The sequence below is a fragment of the Caretta caretta genome, chromosome 1, assembly GCF_965140235.1.
Source record: "Caretta caretta isolate rCarCar2 chromosome 1, rCarCar1.hap1, whole genome shotgun sequence".
Lineage (NCBI taxonomy): Eukaryota > Metazoa > Chordata > Testudines > Cheloniidae > Caretta > Caretta caretta.
In genome coordinates, this window is record NC_134206.1 from 294,892,290 (window position 1) to 294,910,484 (window position 18,195).

Consider the following 18,195-nt stretch of genomic DNA (forward strand, 5'->3'; position numbering starts at 1 on the left):
TCAGCGCCCTACAGCGCGCCATGGTGCGGGGCCGCGCAGCGGGGGCGGCTTCTGCGCTTCTCTCCGCGGCTCCGGAGACTGGCGGGGGGGAAGGGGCGCCGGGTGCCCAAGCCACCGCCACACGGGGGCACTTCAGCTTGCGGGGATGGGAGAGAGCGCTGGCCGCCGCTCTTTGTGTGTGCCTGCGGCAGCGGCTGGCAGTGGGGCGGGGGGGAACCTGCAGCTCACAAACAATCCAAGAGCAGCAGCAGTTGTAGTGGTGCCGTGTGTGTGTGTGTGAGAGAGAGAGAGAGAGAGACTGAGGCTGTCACGTGCTAGGGTACCCACCCCTTGCCCACAATCCAAGGGCAGCAGCAACTGTGGTGTGCCCCTGGCGCAGTGACTGAGGCTGTGCTGGGATACCTGCCCCTTGCCCACAACCCAAGGGCAGCAGCTCGTGTGTGTGTGGGGGGGGGGGGGGGGGTTCTGTGGCAATGAGCGAGCCTGCTTGGGCATCCTCTCTCCGCACACAAGCCAATGCCAGCCGCTGTTTGTGCAGGGTGGGTGTCAGTAAGCGAGCCCACTGGGCCGCCTGCATCCCACTCACACCCCAGCGTCGGCAGCAGAGGCTCTGGAGCGCGTGTCTGAGAGCGACTCCCGGCCCGCTGCCCACACTGCGGGGGCAGCAGCCGGCACGCACGATGGGCACGCACACTAGCCCGGGTGCTAGCCCCCTTCCCGCCCAGGCAAGCGCCGAGATAAGCGGCCGCCTCCGCCTCCTCCCTCCTGAGAGGTCGGTTACGTTACCTGGTCTCTAGGTTGGGCTCGGTGGGCTGGATCTAATCCCGCCGCCGGCTCCTCTCGCTGCCACTGGGTGAGTGGATTTATTTATTTATTTATTTATTTATTCACCATGACGTGTCCCCAGCAGCAGCAGCAGCAGGAGGGAGCCCTTGTGTTTGTCTGGGGCAGGCGGCTGCCCCTGCTGCTCCCGGACCGGCTGCCGCTCGCGGCCCAAAGCACAAGGCGCCGGTTTCCCGGGGAATGGTGACAAAGGGGGTGTCGTTGCGGCCGCTACAGCAGCAGCCAGGTGGCTGGGCGGAGGCTGCTGCCGGAGACGCCTCCTGGGCTACCCAACCGGGCTCCTGGCCCTGTCTGATGGAACGGGAGGGGCGCCGAGGAGACCGAGAAGGCGGGGTGGGGGCGAGCGGGTGTCAGACCAGAGGGGCAGTAGTGGGAGGGGAGCGGGTGTCAGACCAGAGGGGCAGTAGTGGTGGGGGGAGGGGAGCGGGTGTCAGACCAGAGGGGCAGTAGTGGGAGGGGAGCGGGTGTCAGACCAGAGGGGCAGTAGTGGTGGGGGGAGGGGAGTGGGTGTCAGACCAGAGGGGCAGTAGTGGTGGGGGGAGGGGAGCGGGTGTCAGACCAGAGGGGCAGTAGTAGTGGGAGGGGAGCGGGTGTCAGACCAGAGGGGCAGTAGTGGTGGGGGGAGGGGAGTGGGTGTCAGACCAGAGGGGCAGTAGTGGGTGTCAGACCAGAGGGGCAGTAGTGGTGGGGGGAGGGGAGCGGGTGTCAGACCAGAGGGGCAGTAGTGGTGGGGGGAGGGGAGCGGGTGTCAGACCAGAGGGTCAGTAGTAGTGGGAGGGGAGCGGGTGTCAGACCAGAGGGGCAGTAGTGGTGGGGGGAGGGGAGTGGGTGTCAGACCAGAGGGGCAGTAGTGGTGGGGGGAGGGGAGCGGGTGTCAGACCAGAGGGGCAGTAGTGGTGGGGGGAGGGGAGCGGGTGTCAGACCAGAGGGGCAGTAGTAGTGGGAGGGGAGCGGGTGTCAGACCAGAGGGGCAGTAGTGGTGGGGGGAGCGGAACGGGTGTCAGACCTGGGGCAGTAGTGAGGGAGGGGAGCGGGTGTCAGACCAGAGGGGCAGTAGTGGGAGGGGAGCGGGTGTCAGACCAGAGCTGCAGTAGTGGTGGGGGGAGGGGAGCGGGTGTCAGACCTGGGGCAGTAGTGAGGGAGGGGAGCAGGTGTCATACCAGAGTGGCAGTAGTGAGGGGGGAGCCTCCTCAACTTCCTAGATGCCCAGAGTCAACAGGCCTCCAAGATCAATTGACCTATGCACTCCTCCACTTGGGCAAGAGCTCCTGCCCCACACACAGACATACATGTAGTATCTACAGCAGGGGTGGGCAAACTTTTTGGCCTGAGGGCTACATTGGGGAATAGAAATTGTATGGCGAGCCATGAATGCTCACAAAATTGGGGTTGGGGTGTGGAGGGGTTAGGGCTCTGGTTGGGGGTGCAGGCTCTGGGGTGGGGCTGGGGATGAGTTTGGGGTGTAGGAGGGTGCTGTGAGCTGGCAGCGAGGGGTTTGGAGGGGGATCAGGGCTGAGGCAGGGGAGCAGGTTCCAGCAGGGCGTGCGGGCTCTGGGGTGGGGCTGGGGATGAGAGGTTTGGGGTGCAGGAGGGTGCTCCCTGCCGGTATCGAGGGGTTTGGAGAGTGGGAGGGGGATCAGGGCTAGAGCAGGGAGTTGGGGCATGGGGAGAGGCTCGGGTGCAGGCTTCAAGCGACGCTTACCTCAAGCAGCTCCCGGAAGCAGTGGCATGTCCCTTCTTCGGCTCCTACTTGTGGAGCAGCCCCGACCCTTGGAGTGGGGCCATGCCGCGGCTTCCGGGAGCTGCATGGTGCAGCCCCTGACCCAGCGCCCCAGTGGGAGCTCGCGGGCCAGCTTAAAATGGCACTGTAGTTCACCCACCCCAATCTACAGGATAAGCTGAGACCCCCAACCTTTCAGTAAGCCTGGACCAAATAATTGTATGATGTGGTTTGGCTTTGTTTTTTTAAGGTGGAGAAGGAGAGGACAAGGGCACTTGGCCCATGAAGGCCTGTCAAGTGTGACACCTTTCACATGACACTCATGCATTTGGCAGGCAAAGTGTCAAACTCTCCCAGCCCTTATTATTACACGCCTGACACGTCCCAGTACATGATCCAGTTTTCAGCTGCTCATATCTTTGCAGCACTATAACCTTTAGGGCTGAAATTTTCCATGCCTGGTGTCTGCGTCAGGCCGAAGTAGTTTGGAAAGTTTGAAAGCTAAAATGGTTCAGCTGTTTCTGAGAATGAGGTTACAGAAAAATTCATTATTTTACCTGTGCTAAAAATAAATTCTGATGACCTTTTCCTTGAAGAGCTTTACCATCTGCATACTTGGGGCCAGGACTTAGAAATTTGGCAATGCGGTGCCCTTTTTGATAGTGATGTGCCTTGTGCCATAATTATGAAAATCAGCCCAAATCTGGCCAAGTTATAAACTTCACTAAAAAAATCTCAAGTTCACATATGTTCAGCAGATGTTTGTTAGAGTGGCAGCTAAATTTTCTGAAGATTCCATCCTTAAGACAAGGGTCTTGTGGAAAAAATAATATGTGATCATATAATTAAAGACTGCATCATAATACAGATGCACAAAGGGGCCAAATTAAGGTGCTGGGAGCAATCTTGATTCGAGCATTTCCTAATTTTGTGTTAGACTTTGCAATCTTAATGTATTTTTATTGTAATTTTAAACTAAAATATAAAGATATTCCAAATATCCTTTATACCGGGGAAACTTGCACTGGGCTGGGAGCCAGAAGGTTTGGTCTCAATGACTGAATGCTGGTAATATTTCTGTACAGCTCACAGGTCTTATTACTGACCTCACATCTTCAGCTCCGGAGGCAGAAACGGTCATTCCACCATTTTACATATAAGAAAACAAAGGTTATACAAGGTCTGGCAGACCTGGGCATTGGCAAAGCTAGGAAGAGAACCCAGGTCTCTAACATTACAGCCTCAAGTCCATTCCACTCAACCTTTCAAAATAAATATGCCAAAATCATGAGCTTAGTTATTCTGCTTCTAAACCACTGGACCACACTGCTCCCAGAGCCAGGAATAGAACCGAGAATCATATCCACCATTTCACTGCTGTCTCACAAATAAGAACATAAAAATGGCCATACTGGGTCAGACCAATGGTCCATCTAGCTCAGTATCCTGTTTTCCAACAGTGTCCAATGCCAGATGCATCAAAGGGAATGAACAGAACAGGGCAATTATCAAGTGATTCATCCCCTTTTCTTCTTTCCCAGCATCTGGCAGTCAGAGGCTTAGGGGCACCCAGAGCATGGGGTTATATCCCTGACCATCTTGGCTAATAGCCATTGGTGGACCTATCCTCCATAAACTTATCTAATTCTTTTTTGAACCCAGTTATGGTTCTGGCCTTCACAACATCGCTGGCAATGAGTTCCACAGGTTGACTGTATGTTTTGTGAAGAAGTACTTTCTTATATTTGTTTTAAACCTGCTGCCTATTAATTAGATGACCCCTTGTCAAAGTTCCCTCCCCACTCTGAACTCTAGGGTACAGATGTGGGGACCTGCATGAAAGACCCCCTAAACTTACTTCTACCAGCTTAGGTTAAAACTTTCCCAAGGCACAAATTATTTGGCCTTGGAGGGTACGCTGCCCCCACCAAGTGATTTAACAAAAAATCAGGGAAAGGACCACTTGGAGTTCCTGTTCCCCCAAAATATCCTTCCAAGCCCTTACACTGCCTTTCCTGGGGAGGCTTGGGAATAATATCCTAACCAATTGGTTACAAAGTGATCACAGACCCAAACCCCTGGGTCTTAGGACAATAGAGAAATCAGTCAGGTTCTTAAAAGAAAGATTTTATTTTTAAAAAAGGTAAAAATCACCTCTGTAAAATCAGGATGGAAAATAACTTTACAGGGTAACAAAAGATTCAAAAACACAGCAGAACTTCCTCCAGGCTTAGTTTCAAAGTTACAATAAACAGGAATAAACCTCCCTCCAGCAAAGGAAAAATTCACAAGCAAAACAAAAGCTAATCTAGCATGTCTTGCCTGGCTTTTTACTTACAATTTTTGTAATATGAGAGACTTTTAGGATGGTTTATAGGAGAAGGAGTTTTCTAACCTGATGCTTCTCTGCTTCCCAAGAGAATACTCAAAACAAAGCCTTCCCCCCCTCCCCCCCAAGATTTGAAATTATCTTGTTTCCCCATTGGTCCTTTTGGTCAGGTGCCAACCAGGCTATTTGAGCTTCTTAACCCCTTACAGGGAAGGAGGAATTCTAGGCTACCCTTAGCTGTATGGTTATGACACCCCTGGTTCTTGTGTTATGTAAAGGGGTAAATAACACTTCCATAATCACTTTCTTCACAACATTCATGATTTTGTAGACCTCTATCATATCGTTCCCTTAGTCGTCTCTTTTCCAAGATGAAAAGCCCTAGTCTTTTAAATCTCTCCTCATATAGAAGCTGTTCCATACCCTTCATCATTTTTGTTGCCCTTTTCTGTACCTTTTCCATTAGTAATATATATTTTTTGAGATGGGGTGACCAGAACTGCACAGAGTATTGTGAACATACCATCGATTTGTATAGTGTCATATTTACTGTCTCATTTTTTATCCCGGTCCTAATGGTTCCCAACATTGTTAGCTTTTTTGACTGCTGTTGCCCATTGAGCAGATGCTTTCAGAGAACTATTCACAGTTACTCCAAGATCTCCTTCTTGAGTGGTAACAGCTTATTTAGATCCCATCATTTTGTATGTAAAGTTGAGATTAGGCATTCCAATATCATTACTTTGCATGTATCAATACTGAATTTTATCTGCCATGTTGCACAGTCACCCAGTTTTTTGAGATCCTTTTGTAACTCTTTGCAGTTTGCTTTGGTTTTAACTATCTTGAGTAATTTTGTGTCATCTGCAAACTTTGCCACCTCACTATTTACCCCTTGTCATAAATATAAAGGGAAGGGTAACCACCTTTCTGTATACAGTGCTATAAAATCCCTCCTGGCCAGAGGCAACATCCTGTTACCTGTAAAAGGTTAAGAAGCTCAGCTAACCTGGCTGGCACCTGACCCAAAGGACCAATAAAGGAACAAGATACAAAATCTTGTGGGGGGAAATGCTTTTGTTTGTGCTCTTTGTTTACGTGTTTGTTCTCTCTTGGGACTGAGAGAGGCCAGGCAGAAATGCATCTTCTCCAACCCATCCTAATCCAAGTCTCCAATATTGCAACCAGTATAGGTAAGCCAGGCAAAGTGGATTAGTTTATCCTTTGTTTTATGTGTATTTTCCCTGTGTTAAGAGGGAGGTTTATTCCTGTTTTCTGTAACTTTAAGGTTTTTCCCAGAGGGGGATCCTCTGTGTTTTGAATCTGAATACCCTGTAAAGTATTTTCCATCCTGATTTTACAGAGGTGATTCTTCTACCTTTCCTTTAATTCAAATTCTTCTTTTAAGAACCTGATTGATTTTTCATTGTTCTTAAGATCCAAGAGTTTCGGTCTGTGTTCACCTGTACAAATTGGTGAGGATTATTATCAAGCCTTCCCTAGGAAAGGGGGTTTAGGGTTTGGGGGGATATTTTGAGGAAAGACGTCTCCAAGTGGTCTCTTTCCCTGTTCTTTGTTTAAAACGCTTGATGGTGGCAGCATACTGTTCAAGGCCAAGGCAAAGTTTGTACCTTGGGGAAGTTTTTAACCTAAGCTGGTAAGAATAAGCTTAGGGGGTCTTTTATGCGGGCCCCACATCTGTACCCTAGAGTTCAGAGTGGGGAGGAACCCTGACACCCCTTTTTCAGATCATGTATGAATATGTTGAACAGTACTGATTCCAGTACAGATCTCTGGGGGACACTGCTATTTACCTCTCTCCATTCTGAAAACTGATCATTTATTCCCTCCTTTGTTTTCTGTCTTTTAAGCAGTTATTGATTCTTGGGAGGACATTTCCTCTTATCCCATGACAGTTTACTTTGCTTAAGAGTCTTTGGTGAGGGACATTGTCAAAGGCTTTCTGAAAGTCCAAGTACACTGTAACGGGTTCCCCCAGGGTGCCACTTGGAACTGGGGTACCACTGAGACTGCCTGATCCAACAGCCTGGGCCGTTTCATTGTATTGCTGAGGCAAGCCAGCCAGGCTTAGATTGCACTTAACCAGCATACAAAAAGGTAAGGACACACCCATCTGCAGCTTTACACACCAGATGCTGAGGTCAGCTAGAGAACTTCCCAGTACTCAAGTGCACACATCCCTCTGGAGTGCAAACCCAAAATTATACCATCTTGTGCTGCACAGCGTAAGCTCATGAAATTTGCCCTCTTCCTCAATGTGGAGAGAGATATGCAACAGCTTTTGCACCCCAGTTATGAATTCCACACTCTGGGTTTTAGATAAAACAAAAACAAGTTTATTAACTACAAAAGATAGATTTTACATGATTATAAAGGATTGCAAACAGATCAAAGTAGATTACCCAGCAAATAAAGCAAAACACAATCTAAGATTAATATACTAAATAAATTGGTTACAAGTGGCAAATTCTCACCCAAACTGATGTTTTAGGCAGATTGCAGAGACTTGCTTGCAGCTTAAAACTCCAGATATTCCTTTTACAGGCCAAACACCCTCTAGCCTGGGCTCAGCCCTTCCGCCACAGCTCAGTCTTTTTGTTTCTTGGGTGTTTCCAGCAGCCTTCTTTCTTGGGTGGGGAGTTAGTGAAAAATGAACCTGATGATGTCATTCCTCTGCCTTAAATAGGCTTTGCATATGGCGGGAATAATTTGTCTCCCAGTTTGATTACCACCCCGATCAGGGGAAAAACACTAATATTATTATGGAGTTCAGTACCAGGTAACTTGGTCACATGTCCCACATGTCCCATAACTCAGAGGCTGTTTGTAACGTTCTCAGGAAAGCTTCCCCGGTGGGAGATGAGCATCTTTTAATACCTGTTGTTCTCCCTAATGGTCCATTGACTTGTTTCCAGCCAGCCCGCTGGACTGATTGCATTCTGTCTGGTGAGTGTTCCCCATGTGTAAACACAATTTGTAGTACAGATACGTACTCAATATTCAGATGCAGAAATGATACATGCATACATGTAGGATAATCATATTCAGTAAATTATAACCTTTCCAATTATATCTCTCACATGCCTTATCTTGCACAAAATACATCATAATTATGCCATACTCATATCATAACAATATCTCTATGAAGAATATGGGGGCATACACTATATCCACTGGATCACCCTTCACCACCATGCCCTCAAAGAATTCTAATAGGTTGGGGAGGCATGATTTTCCTTTGCAAAAACCTTGTTGACTCTTTCCCAACATATCATGTCCATCTATATATCTGATAATTGTGTTCTTTACTATCATTTCAACCAGTTTGCCTGGTACTGAAGCTAGGCTTGCTGGCCTGTAATTGCCAGAATCGCCTCTTGAGCCTTTTTAAAATATTGGTGTCACGTTAGCTATCCTCCAGTCGTTTTGTATAGTTATATTACCATTGGCAAAGTATGTGTTGTGTCCCTCTCTGTGGATTGGTCCACACAGAGGATAACAGCCTAGTTCTGCTATTGATTTCTCCAAGTAGATTAAGCCTGTGCTGAGGTTCTTAAGACCCTTGGTTCAAACCCTGCTGACCATCTTATGAGGAAAAAGTTGTATATAAATAAAGGCTGTGTTATAATGGATATATACAAGGGAAGAATTATGATTGCATGGGGAATCTTATTTTTTTCCCTTTTCTAACTTTTCAGTTGCTTGATTTTAAAACCTTACTGTTTAATATAGTTTAATGTAACATATAAAATTCTCACAAATTAGTGAGAGAAGCCTGGAAAAATTGTAGCTGTTGAAATTATGTTGCTAAACGTGTTTAAATGTGGATAATGTGTTAATTTTGTTGTTGTATTTGTATTACATACATTTTGGTTAAAGGGAGCTCTCCCTTTAGGAACAGAGTTGCAACTGAAATTATATGTATAAATGGAGTATGGGTAAAGGAATAGGGACTGTACTGTGGTTGAGGATGGGTGGATATTCTGTTTTGTGGCTGATGAGTGAGAAAGAAGGAGTTTTTTTTTTTAATGAGTGGGTTTTTGAGAAACATTTAGATTTATTTTACAACTGGTATTAATATCATTAAACACAAGATATGTACACTAGAAACCTGAATGATGTGACCTTTTATTGTACCTTCATCCTCCCATCTCCATTTTCCTTCTTATTTATTTGTTGCTATCCACTGCTTTGTATTGTGTACTTAGATTGCAAGTTCTTCCAGGTAGGAACTATTTTATCATGTGTACAATACCTAACACAATGGGTCCTCATTGCAGATCGAGGCACTGCTGTTAGGTAAGGAAGCCTTCTGAAAAATCCTGAGACATCTTGGAATTCTAGCAAAGATTGTTAATTTGATAAAAGTGTTATATGATGAGACTGTGTGCTGCTTCAGGATAGAGAGTGGAAACCTGTAATGGTTTAAGATTGTCACTGATATAAGGCAAGGTTGTGTGCTATCCCCACTTCTTTTCTGCATTGTATTGACTTGCTGGTGAGAAGAGCCATGGCTGCTGCTGAAGACACTGGTATTGTATGGGCAAAATATAAGCTGTGAGAGCTAGACGTAGTCATACTGGATACCAGGTTGGGTGGAATGAAAAGACTCTTTATAAGTATACAAGCAGAAGCTGCTTAAGTGGAATTTTGCATCAGTATCCAGAAAAGTAAGATCATAGAGATATGAGAGAATGCTGTCAACTGTGGCAGATTTGAGATTGATCGAGAAGAGTATGAAAGAGTTGATGACTTTGTCTTTGAAGTACAATATCTGCTAATGGCCAGCTCACAAAGTGAAAGCCAGAATCGGAAAAGCCAGTGAATCATTTTCCTGTTTGTCAAATATCTGGAAAAGTAATAAGAAACATCTATACACTAAAATGAGATTAAACAACACTTATTGTCTTCCCAACACTACACCTCAGAAATGTTGCAGATAGTGGAAGTCCATAATAGGAAGATGAATGCATTTCACCAGCTTTATTTAAGAAATACTTGGGCATTTATGGGTCAGCAGCCTGTGGACTCAACAGTCAGACAGAGATGGCTACTCCAAGGCAGATGGTAGGAAAAGAAGGCGTAGAGGACAAAGAATGACTTATTGAAAGATGATTGAAAAGGATGCTGTTGTCATGGACATGACTTATGATGGAGTCAAGCACCTAGCTCTGGACAGACAACAGTGGGAAAAATGGGTTACCTCTAGATTCTAAGACTAAGTAAGGCTGACTTATATAAAGAGTCACTTTTAGTCATGTGATACTTGCTTTTCTTTCTGGAACAGGCTGAGTACCTCAGCATCTATTTATGACAATAATCAATACTCCTGGTGCTGCTAAAGTGGCTGGGAAGTATACTCTAAAAACAGTCAACAAACTAGGAAGAAATGCCAGCCCGGCAGAATGCAATGAACAGGAAAAAATAAGCAATGATTGGTGGGAATGAGGGGAAAGAAACTTACACGTGGGGCCAATTATCTCAGTTACAGGCATGCCACCCCATTGATGTCAATGGGATTGCAATTATGTACATAAGGGCAGAAGCTGGCACTGTATCTTTCATAAAGGAGCCACCCTGTTTGAGTAAAAGGCAGCAGAACTGTACTTAGCCTGCTCTGATTGAGGGGATCATTTTAAACTGAACCTCATCCACAAAGCAGGGAGTAGGTATGTCAAAGCCTGATAGAGATGGGATGGGAGTGTGGATGGTGCCTAAAGAGTCCTAGACACTATTTGACTGTCCCCTTACCGGTGTTTAAAGACATAGTTGATTAGACTCAACTGAGAGTCACAGTTTCTGTTCAAAAAAAGAAAAGGAGTGCTTGTGGCACCTTAGAGACTAACAAATTTATTTGAGCATAAGCTTTCGTGAGCTACAGCTCACTTCATCGGATGCATTCAGTGAAAAATACAGTGGGGAGATTTTATATACACAGAGAACATGAAACAATGGATGTTACCATACACACTGTAATGAGAGTGATCAGGTAAGGTGAGCTATTACCGGCAGAAGAGAGAAAAAAAGAAAAAAAAACACTTTTGTAGTGATAATCAAGGTGTGCCATTTCCAGCAATTGACAAGAACATGTGAGGAACAGTGTGTGTGTGTGGGGGGGGGCAGGAATAAACCCGGAGAAATAGTTTTATTTTGTGTAATGACACATCCACTCCCAGTCTTTGTTCAAGCCTAAGTTAATGGTGTCCAGTTTGCAAATTAATTCCAGTTCAGAAGTCTCTCGTTGGAGTCTGTTTTTTAAGGTTTTTTGTTGAAGAATTGCCACTTTTAGGGCTGTAATCAAGTGACTAGAGAGATTGAAGTGTTCTCCGACTGGTTTTGAATGCTATAATTCTTGACATCTGATTTGTGTCCATTTATTCTTTTACGTAGAGACTGTCCAGTTTGACCAATGTACATGGCAGAGGGGCATTGCTGTCACATGATGGCATATATCACATTGGTAGATGTGCAGGTGAACAAGCCTCTGATAGTGTGGCTGATGCGATTAGGCCCTATGATGCTGTCCCCTGAATAGATATGTGGACACAGTTGGCAACGGGCTTTGTTGCATGGATAGGTTCCTGGGTTAGTGGTTCTGTTGTGTGGTGTGTGGTTGCTGGTGAGTATTTGCTTCAGGTTAGGGGGCTGTCTGTAATCAAGGTCTGGCCTGTCTCCCAAGATCTGTGAGAGTGATGGGTCGGTCCTTCAGGATAGCTTGTAGATTCCTGATGATGCGTTGGAGAGGTTTTAGTTGGGGGCTGAAGGTGATGGCTAGTGGCATTCTGTTATTTTCTTTGTTGGGCCTGTCTTGTAGCAGGTAATTTCTGGGTACTCTTCTGGCTCTGTCAATCTGTTTCTTCACTTCAGCAGGTGGGTATTGTAGTTGTAATAACGCTTGATAGAGATCTTGTAGGTGTTTGTCTCTGTCTGAGGGGTTGGAGCAAATGCAGTTGTATCGTAGAGCTTGGCTGTAGACAATGGATCGTGTGGTGTGGTCTGGATGAAAGCTGGAGGCATGTAGGTAAGTATAGCGGTCAGTAGGTTTCCGGTATAGGGTGGTGTTTATGTTTCAGTTTCTGTTCAGTGATTACCAGAGGTAAATCACTGACAAGCAGCTCTAGGGGCTATGCCTTAGACCTGGTGTAGGGACTAGTAGCGAAATGAAAGGAAATGCAGAGGTTGTACTGGCAGTGAGGTTTCCTGCTGCCCAGTTAAATTATTGTATTGTTAAGAGAATCCCCTAGAACCTTGGCCTTGTTGCTGCCAACTCCACCTGGCAGAAGGGTTACATAAGTATTATGATAATTAGTCCCAAGGGTCTAGTTAAATCTTATCCTAGGTCAATCTATTTTGTTGAGTTAAATTCATCCTGCAGTTTCATTTGACTACAACATTCTTCACTTCCACTTCTAAACTGTAATGCTGCGTTCTACGCGTCTCTACACAGAGGGGCTGGCTCTGCTCTTTAACCCCTGAGTGGCTGCATTTATGGTGGTTTATCTCAGTTACTCTAGATTTACACCTGTCCCAACTTTATCATGGTGGAAAGATATATATACACATACATTCATACGAGACACTTTATTTACTAAAGGGCTGCACGCTTCATTGGTTATGGAAGTCAAACTGGGAGGAGCTGGAATGCAGTCTCTACTCCAGAACATGTAGGAATTTTTCAGGACACTGCCACTAAATCTAAATTTTTATTGTGATGTCATCTAAGCCACTCCTCTCCTTCTCTTTGTTGTTTTATCAGCAGTTTCTTCTTAAAAGTGTCCATTTGGTGCTCCAGGCAGAGGAATCTCTCTGCTTGTAACACCAAGTGGACATCATTTAGATTAACTAAAACAGCTTTCACTGGACGAAGGTAAATGACCTTGCCTGAGCCAGGTATAGTGTGGAGGGAGCTCCAGTGCAAATCTTCAGTATCATTCCTACTCAGCCAGTATAACTCCTGATCTGCAGTATTTGCCCACTCCAGGCTTGAAATCCAACATACACCTGCCATTCTGTCAAAGCATCTCTATGCTGAACTGAAGTTTCATTTGCTGTCTCATTTCAACCAATGGGATTGAAGTATGCAAATGAATTGGAGGCAGAAAGTGCTACTTAGTTTACCTTAACTGATCTCTCTCATTATAGTGTGTACGGTAACACCCATTGTCTCATGTATAAATATCTTCTTACTGTATGTTCCATTCTATGCATCCGATGAAGTGGGCTGTAGCCCACGAAAGTTTATGCTCAAATAAATTTGTTAGTCTCTAAATTGCCACAAGTTCTCCTGTTCTTTCTACTTAGTTTAGTTACTGCTGATGTCACAATGTCACTTTCTCTGCAACATGAAATGAGCGCTGTGTGGAAGTCAGGCTTTTACAATGTTTTGGTTTTCTGATTGTCACCCAAATCAAGAGTTCTTCCCATTGATGCCCAGAATATTCCCTTAAAGTTTGAAATTGATCGGGCACAGTCTTCAAATGTTATGTTACAGAAAGAGAAATGCCACTGAGTTGAGTGGTAGGCATCACTTGACACAGACAATTATGTTATAGGTGTTCTGAGCAATTGATATACTGAAAGATCTCATGCCCTGGGTTATCCGGGTATACAGTGGCCCCGAAGCCAAAGTGTTAGAGTTAAATTCCCCCCTCAGTTACAACTAAAAATGTACTTAAGTCACTGGATTTGCACTGCCATATTATTTGGTATTTAGTTCAGTCCATTGCTGTAATTTTGAGAAGGAGACACTATTTTTCATATATATAGCTGTGATTCAACCTCTTGGTTAAGTTCAAAACTCAGCTTTAAATATAGAGCTTCAATTGGTGCCTCCACTCAATGTGTGTGTTTGTGGATTAGACTGGCATAATTCATTTTAATATATAATTGACATTGATAATATCAATGTTTATTTTAAGCATTTTTTTAAAAAATATCTCTTTAAATTTTCACAGTTGTGGAAGGTTATGGGAGGGGTCAGACAATCACTAGTTATTGACAGTAGACATTGAAATTTTAAAATGTAAAGCTTTATAACCTTTAAATCACAAATTGTCAAAAATCATATGTCAAAATGTTGAAAAATCCTTATACTCTAAGTTCTCAAGGAGCATTTTTCTTACTTTGCTTATCTGTAAATTTTGAGAATCATCAATGAAAATATTTTGTTGGTTGGTGCTTGGTGAAATCTACATTTACAAATAAAAATGTAGTTCTGCCAAACCTAATTATAAATGAGTAGTCCCATTGCTTTCAATTTAGCCTGGAATCATTGATCATACTCGAGAGAGATGTCTTGTAGGTGTATCAAGACTAAATGAATGTAAGTTTGGGATTAAAAGATTCTAAGACAAGTAATGGGATCCCTGTAGAATAAATTTTTCAGAACAGGTAAATGCAGCAGAAGTCAGGCCCACAGTGAACTTCTATGTGCATTTTGCTTGTTGACTGTATAGGTTACACTGATGAGCCAGAATTTGAATACTATTGTGAAATCCCTAAACAAATCCTATTTTAAGTAAAAAAGAATGCAGCATTTTACTTTGTCTTATGCCATGGTATTTGGTACCGTGAAGTACTGTCTGATGCGTGAATGGGTCTGAATCGTGATTCTGTAGGTAAATATTGTCCTGTTTAGAATAAAATAAATAAAACCACACAGAAGGGGAAATTACTGTCAAATGATACATTTCATCTTATGTCATCAAATCCACATGAAAAGTAACCTGTGGGAGTGGTTTTATTTAGGTCAGTGTTCTATATCAGGAACAGGAAATGTTTATTCCAGATTCCATACAAACATGTTTGTACAGCTCTTGGAGGTGCAGAACACAGCACACTGCTTGTAACCACAGTAATAGACTTAAATGTGAAAAAAAAGTGTTTCCTGCCTCACATAGAATTTGAGGCAGCTGCCAGTTGTCAGCTGAAGCAAGTAGACCATCAATAGAAGTATGGAAGATAAATAGAAAAGCAATCTAGAAACCCGGGAGACATAGTAAACCTCCTTCAGGTAGGTCACTCAAGTAGGTCACTGATCAACTCAATTCCACAACTCTGTGTTACATCTACTGCTGAAAGGACAGCAGCAGTTTTACTGTTCATGCCTGTCAGCTCTAGAATGATATTCAACATACTGTTGGAAATGCTGTTTGACATGTTCAATTACAAAAATCACTGACACAGTAAAGTGAAGAAGGATCATACCCATAAATGACATCTGACCAAAATCTCAATCACAGTGACCCCACATTCAATTATAGTTGATTGAATACAAAACAACACACAACCCAAGGCATACAAGTTTTATTATATGCATATTGTTAGTACAGCAATCACAAAAGAGTATCCATGTCACAGAAGTGTTACTGATGATGATCCTCAGAGGAGCACATGATATCATCTGTTCTTGGTGTAACTCGCATTCTTCTTCAGAGAGTTGGGTATAACTTCGTTTTTTCCCCAGTGTGAGCCACAAAAGCAAGAGGTTCTCCTTGATGATTAGAAGAATCTGATGGTATTAACTATACAGTTAAAAGAGTAATACAACATATATTCAATCACCATTCAAAATCTCTGACTATGAAGAACACTGATCTCACACATGCATTCTTAACAACTGAATCATTGATAAATAATCTTGCTGGATCATTAGATGGCATGACCGAGTTGTAGGGAAATAAAGTTAGGAGAGTTCTAATGAGAGTGAGTGCCAAAGAAAAGTCTGTAAATGGCCCCCTTCCAATAAAGAAGTGCGAGAATGAATCCATTGCCATCTGTCTTTATTTTGTTAATCCACTCAGGTGGACACCAAAAACTGGCTGAAGGTACTGAGATGTGAACACTTAATGGCAAAATTCTTTGGAGATGAACAAAAAATAAAAGACTACTGCCCGATTTGTTAGAAAGTGATTTTAAAAATCTATGTGTACAATAAAAAAGTTATGAATCATCATGTAGATTTATGCTGAAGGATGATAATCTGGAGACATATCAGTTAAATATATTTTAAATGTTAACCTGTGTCATTTTCTTGTTATTCAGAGGAAGAACACTTAACCAAAAATAGCATTGTATCTTATATCAGACACAATACAAATTAACAATTATGTAAGAGTATCTGGTGTTTAAAAAGACTTCATATGCTTTAATTACTTCCATATGTAGTTCCAAAGAGGATGGCATGTATAAAAAGTAACCCATTTACATACTCCAAATTGGGGAAAGTCCTAGTTGCTTACTGCCTATTGCTTTAAATGTATCTTTAATACAGTAACTCCACCGCCTGCTTTTTCCACTGCTTGCAGGAAGAGCAGCCCATTGCAGCTATCTGGTGGGGGCTTGGAACCAGGGTGGACCGGCAGCCCCCCTATCAGCTCCCCATTCCCCTAAGTTCCCTGTATGGCAGACGCCCAGCAGGCTATCAATTGCTGGCAGTTTAGCTGTCCCTCCCCCCACTGCCATATGCTACTCCTGCCCTCTGCCTTGGAGCTGCTCCCCGAGCCTCCTGTTTGCTGGGGAGGGGGGAAGAAGAGGGGCTAATGTCAGGGTCTCCTCCTCCCTCCTGCTCCTGCACCCCGCTTACCCCAGCTTCCATAGAGCAGAGGGGGCACACGACAGGGCTTAGGATGGAGGGAGCTTCCTGGCAGTAGCTGCCATCTCAGCTTGCTGATTAACTTAAAAAGGCAGTGTACTTAAGAGTGGGGTCAGCATACTTAAAGGAGCAATGCACGTCTCTCTCTCACACACCGGATGTGTGTCTCTGTCTGCCATGCTGTCTCCCCTCCCTCCATCCCTGCTGCCTTGTAGAGTGTGAGGCTACATTACCAACAATGAGTTAACCCTTGAGGGCTCAGCTGATTGCTAGTTCATCATTTAGCAGTAAGGCATCCCTTGGGAAATATCCCACCCTCTGACTTCATAGAATCATAGAATATCAGGGTTGGAAGGGACCTCAGGACGTCATCTAGTCCAATCCACTGCACAAAGCAGGACCAATCCTCAGTTTTTGCCCCAGATCCCTAAATGGTCCCCTCAAGGATTGAACTCACAACCCTGGGTTTAGCAGGCCAATGCTCAAACCACATAGCTATCCCTCCCCCTCACCACCTCAACCAAGCTTCACAATCATCATCGCTGTGTACCAGTATTAAATTGTTTGTTTAAAACTTACACTGTGTGTGTGTATATATATATATATATATACACATATATACACACACAATATAGTCTTTTGTCTGGTGAAAAAACTTTCCCTGGAACCTAACCCTCACTATTTACATTAATTCTTATGGGGAAATTGGATTCGCTTAACATCGTTTCGCTTAAAGTCGCATTTTTCAGGAACATAACTACAATGTTAAGCGAGGAGTTACTGTATACCCCTGAACAATAAATAAATACTATGTTTATGTACATTCATATTTTCAAATATTGACTAAAGATGTTTTATCCTAGACTTCTCATTGCATGACCAATTTAAATAAGCAAATGCCAAAAAATCAGAGTTAACATGAAAGTAGAAACCTTAATTTTTACATATGCTGATATTTTGGGGGCTGATTCTCTGAATAAATCTTGCCAATTTATTCTTTTACATAGAGACTGTCCAGTTTGACCAATGTACATGGCAGAGGGGCATTGCTGGCACATGATGGCATATATCACATTGGTAGATGTGCAAGTGAACAAGCCTCTGATAGTGTGGCTGATGTGATTAGGCCCTATGATGGTGTCCCCTGAATAGATATGTGGACACAGTTGGCAACGGGCTTTGTTGCATGGATAGGTTCCTGGGTTAGTGGTTCTGTTGTGTGGTGTGTGGTTGCTGGTGAGTATTTGCTTGAGGTTGAGGGGCTGTCTGGAAGCAAGGACTGGCCTGTCTCCCAAGATCTGTGAGAGTGATGGGTCGGTCCTTCAGGATAGCTTGTAGATCCTTGATGATACATTGGAGAGGTTTTAGTTGGGGGCTGAAGGTGATGGCTAGTGGTGTTCTGTTATTTTCTTTCCTACTACAGGACAGGCCCAACAAAGAAAATAACAAGAACACCACTAGCCATCACCTTCAGCCCCCAACTAAAAGCTCTCCAACGTATCATCAAGGATCTACAACCTATCCTGAAGGACAACTCATCACTCTCACAGATCTTGGGAGCCAGGTCAGTCCTTGCTTACAGACAGCCCCCCAACCTCAAGCAAATACTCACCAGCAACCACACACCACACAACAGAACCACGAACCCAGGAACCTATCCTTGCAACAAAGTCCATTGTCAACTGTGTC

At 44.2% G+C, this 18,195-nt stretch overlaps 1 protein-coding gene and 1 long non-coding RNA gene across 6 annotated transcripts in view; one reads left to right on the top strand and one right to left on the bottom strand.

Moving 5' to 3' along the window:
* Positions 1 to 1,133, bottom strand: part of SLC16A7 (solute carrier family 16 member 7) — a 155,869-nt gene extending 154,736 nt beyond the window's left edge. The window contains exon 1 of the mRNA XM_048835953.2: positions 787 to 1,133. The gene's annotated coding sequence lies outside the window, so the exon portion shown is untranslated. The remainder of the gene's footprint in view (positions 1 to 786) is intronic.
* The window catches only part of LOC125630266 (uncharacterized), a 158,165-nt gene continuing 140,478 nt past the window's right edge, over positions 509 to 18,195 (top strand). For all 5 annotated transcript variants that reach the window (XR_012666487.1, XR_012666483.1, XR_012666485.1 and 2 more), the window contains exon 1: positions 509 to 853. This is a non-coding gene — a long non-coding RNA (uncharacterized LOC125630266). The remainder of the gene's footprint in view (positions 854 to 18,195) is intronic.